General features: G+C 32.2%; 1 protein-coding gene across 1 annotated transcript in view; it reads left to right on the top strand.

Annotated features, from left to right (window-relative positions):
* Nucleotides 1-2,897: 2,897 nt before the first annotated feature.
* Nucleotides 2,898-4,863, top strand: part of LOC113240616 (lipoprotein lipase-like) — a 56,685-nt gene continuing 54,719 nt past the window's right edge. Inside the window, exon 1 of the mRNA XM_026477953.1 lies at nucleotides 2,898-3,017. The gene's annotated coding sequence lies outside the window, so the exon portion shown is untranslated. The remainder of the gene's footprint in view (nucleotides 3,018-4,863) is intronic.

Below are 4,863 nucleotides of genomic sequence, written 5' to 3'. Positions count from 1 at the left end.
AGTGGTAGCGCTCCTTAAATCGTTGCAATGTAAAGCCCTGAGTGGCAACTGTTTTTAATTTCATAAGTAAGCAAATTACACTAGAGTGCAATTTGCATCAGCATTTAATGAATGTGACGACTTCTACTACTTCGTCACATCGACTACTCATTCGTAAGGCAGATTTCCCATGAGAAGAACGTGAATGAAACTCTAGATGAAACTCTACTCTTGCTCTTTGTAAATAAACATTTGTACGTATTTATTATTTAAAAAGTAAGTAAGTATAATAATAAATAAATAATAAATAACGCACACACTCAACATAGCCCCGCACTAGGGAAACCCTGTGTCGCGGGTGCCATGGACACACACATAGACAACCATAAATTACACCCAAACTCACGAGAGACCTCTGGGACCTCTGGGACCTGGGACCTCTGCGTGGCAGTCCGGCATGATAACCGTTCGGCCACGGAGGCAGTAGTAATTAGTGAAATTGTGGCACATGAGATTTTCCAACTTATGTGTCAGGGCGACGGGAGCAGTGGTAATACCGTTTGAGCGGCACGCGGCACTGCAACTGTTATGGATAGACGTGTCGCTTACCACCAGGCGCACGACTTGAATGCCCCGTCACTTGATATCATAAATTAAGTGTTTGTGTTAGATTGGCTCGAACTGTAAAAACCATTTTGTTGGAAGGAATTCTTGTAAAGTACATTTTAAGATTTAAGATTTTTTTGAAGACTTTGGAAGAGCTATCATTACATGTCGGAAACACAGAACAAAATATAATATAACATTACCGGAATTTCAGTTGAGGTATTATTCACTCTATGTATGTGTTACTTCATTGAAATATAAGTAAATATATTTAGTCTATTCCGGTCTTTGTTAAGGATAAATCAGTGTTAGTTCAAATTAGCGTAAAATTAAATCATAATGTCGTCGTTTGATGTAGGATGATGTTATGCAATGTGTGCATATCACTAAAGTGAACATACAACCAGACAAACAACAATCCGTGGTAATCACTCTAATTAAGACAACTTGTTATTGCTTACTGACGTACAAGATCATGGAGAAGCTACAAGTTTTCTTATTTTGAAAAAGATTCTGAGATCGAGGAATGTAATTTAAATTAAAAATATAAGGCGGCCATTTTTTTAAACGTTTTAAGAAAACGATGAAAATTATAACACTCTAGTACCACTAGTTCATAGTTTCCCAAAGTGGTCCCTCCCAGTGGGAGCTGAAGAGTAAGGGGGCGATATGGGGCCTCAAAAGCAAATGGGGGCGTTGATTCTGTCAGGGGGTGCTGCATTTGAAAACAAAACTTAATTATCTGCATAAACTACACTACATATTGGTGGTTTGGTGGCTTTGAAATTTTTTTATCTTGCCTAAGTAAGCGGTGTGCTAAAAAGTTTGGGAACCTATGCACTACTTACTCACATAACGTAAAGCGTGGAGATATAATATTCCCGTGGTATAGATTTCTTTTAATTTGCGCCTTGTGGGTTGTTCTTGATGACATTAAATTTTTAACTTTATTTTAATTTTCGTTTTTGTTCTCGTGTGTTTTTTGTGTGTGTATTTTCTTTAAATTATTAGTGTGTACTTAACCATTACGGGCTATGTCAGAATAGCAGCGAAGACTGTGGAGTATGCAGCCCATTGTAGCTTATAATTTGACCTATAAAGAGCTGAAATGTTGGTTCGTTTGAAAAAAAATGAATGGATTTAGACCCAAAAAAATAATTTTATTTCCAATTTGATTTTGATTTTAACAGGTCTTTAAAATTAGAAAAACAATGTTTAAAAAATTATATTTATGTGTAAATAATTATTAATTTTCAATGTGCAACAATCGCCGAAAAGGTGACAATGGGACCTGTAAAAGATCCAAAACGTTGGTTGTTTAAAAATAGTAACTTTCCAATTATTCCAATATTATTTTTAACAAGCATTTAAAATTAGAAAACAATCTCAGCTTCTAAACAATTAAAGATTGGACCATTGGGTGGAAACTACATACCCATCTGTCAATTGTATCTATAGATTAACAATGAGACAATGAAACTACAATTTCCCGGTGTTAATTCCCCTTTATAATTGTACACAATTAATTTGTTTGCCGACACGATAATCCCATTGGAAATTTGGAATATGCGGTGATAATTATCACACGACATGATTTATTTGGCGTTCAATATTAGCTGTTCAATGAAGCTTGTAAAATTGAGAAACTTGCTGTATTAATATATTACCAGCAAACACTGATTTACATTTAGTTTAAAAATTTTGTTTTTATGGCAATAAACTAAGACAGCGTTTGAGGATAATTTAATTTTGCACTATAACAATAAGGATGTGGTTTTTATTACATTATGTTGACGCATTAATATTTTAAGATTATATGTATAAATAAATTAAAAAATGCAAAATTTAAATAAAGTGTTTAAAACAAGTAGTCATGTGTATTCTTATTGGTTGACTTTGGCATTACGTGTTCCGAATCGTGCAAAAAGATATCGATGCGTTTGTGCCTTGTCCTTAAACTTGCCAGCTAGTGCGCATGCGTGTAGCGTAGCGCGCCAGTATTGTGTTCCGATTTCGAAATCCCTCGAGTTTGGTGTTTTTTTTAGAAATACAATTTCGTGCACAGAGATTTAAACATAGAACATTATTTTATTTTAAAATTACGATGCCATTTTGCTTTCGGATTACTATGTAAAAAAAGGTTTTTGAAAAAATAAATCATTTAAGAATCACCTCTATTGGAAAGCATAGTTTTTAAAACAAATATTTAGTGGTCTTGTTTTAATTTGAAAACAAAAGTACAAATTCCTAAAGATTTTTTAAATTTGTTTATTTTGTTAATATCGGTTGACAACAATTATTCTTTTAATGTTTGATTTATACAGAAAAAAATACAGGAAAGCATTATGTGCCATATAAATAAAGTGTTTTTTTGAGATTTATGTTTTTTAACGCGGATTTTCTTTATTTGATTACCGGATAATACAAAAAAGGTAAGTTTATTTTTTATTTTATATTATTTAACAGTGAAAGTATACGAGTACTTTCATGTAACATCATTATTGTTTTTATAACGGTAAACTATAAAATTATAAGAAGTGATAAAATAATTGACAAAAAAGGTTACATATAATTACATACGGGCTGTGTCACTATAAATTACTTCAAATGAATTAATCCTTATACCTAATTGAGTCTTTCGATCGGCATCATGAAAATAAAAGATATTTTCTCACATTTGGTATTTTGATTGTAACGAGACAAGCAAGTTTACAAAATCTTTGAAAGCAGTGTAAGTTTTAAGAATAACAAAATGTCGCCATGAAGCAAAATATCCTAACTACAATATTTAAATTATTTAACCTCCGCGTCGCATAGCCGTGGCACCCTTTATATAATAAAATGCAATACAATTTTTTTTAATTACTCTTTATATTTGCGAATATACGGATGGGATTTTTCTCAATAGACTCTTTTTCCAAAGGTATAATAAATTTATAGATAGATTGTGTAAGGCTCCTGAGTTTACTTTTATTTTCACTTGAAAAAGAAAAGATAATAAGAGATAAAAAAGCTATGGTGACAAGTCTATGAAAACAGTACTCGTAATTTTTTTTTGTCCTTGGCTGTTTGTGGTTAGTGATTAAGCCACAAGGTTTTTAACAATTGCCTTTAAAACGGAAAATTTGTAAAACAAAAAGAAAATTAATGTAAGTGTATATGATTAAATAAAAAGAGTCACCGTGACCATATAACCTGTAAAGGGCCCGAAACGTTGGTTTGTTTAAAAAAAACAAATATACGCGATTTAGATCCGAAAAAAAACTATTTTATTTCCTATGATTAAATAAAATTTAATTTATTTCGTCTTTACTTTTCTGTAAATTATTGTTATTAAAAAAATTGCAAAGGGCTTAAATCAAATACATGTATGGGTTATTTTATATGATTGCATCTTTCTGTTACACCCTGTATAGAAAGGTTAGTGATCTCAGGTTCATTGTACAAAACAAACGGATATTCGCCTTAGAGGATGGAAAAAAAAGATGTTCGCCCAAAAGTGCGTCTTCTGTTTCTTTTTTTTTGTTGACGGCCTCGGTGGTTTGTAGTATGGGCGCTCGGTGAGGAGGTTCTGAGTTCGACTCCCATGAGGACGATTGCGTCCGCTCTGGATGTTCTGAGTAGTCGGAGTTTTTTCTACAACTAGTTTCAAAGTTTTAAGAATGAAAATTATGAGGTTTAAGAAATATTTGTTTCGCATAAGAATTATAACAACAATTCACTTGCATGAGAAATTTCACATCCATATTTGCCAAAATTTTATAGCGTACACATCACAAACACTTAGCTTATTTTGTAATGTAACTTACAAATTCCAAAGACATAAATTACTATCAACAACAAATAAAATTAAATTCACTATGACTACAATTTTGTATACTATCACATAAGAAGGTAGTGTGATGTTCTATTTTGATTTTGAAAATTCTACGTAGGGTAGAAATTTATTCTCTTTCCAAACTTAACAGACATAGGACTGAGTGCATCTGGAAGCGACATTGATGATTTTTTGTTTTAAGATATGTCAGCGCTATTGAAAGTGTTATTTCAAGCTTCATTTATTACTAGCTACTGCCCGCGATTTCGTTCAAATTTTTAATATTGAATGAAAGTTATATTATTTTATGACATATATATATATATATAATTTATCGAGTTCTTAGGTTTTCGCGATTGTTACACATAGGAAATGAAACTATTTTTCCGGATTTAAATCGCGTATATTTGTTTTTTCAAACAAACCGACGTTTCGGGCCCTTTACAGGTCCCATGGTCACG

This window comes from Hyposmocoma kahamanoa, unplaced genomic scaffold (genome assembly GCF_003589595.1).
Source record: "Hyposmocoma kahamanoa isolate Upper Pololo Valley unplaced genomic scaffold, ASM358959v1 159, whole genome shotgun sequence".
NCBI classification, from domain to species: Eukaryota; Metazoa; Arthropoda; class Insecta; order Lepidoptera; family Cosmopterigidae; genus Hyposmocoma; species Hyposmocoma kahamanoa.
This window is presented reverse-complemented; position numbering and strand designations above follow the sequence as displayed.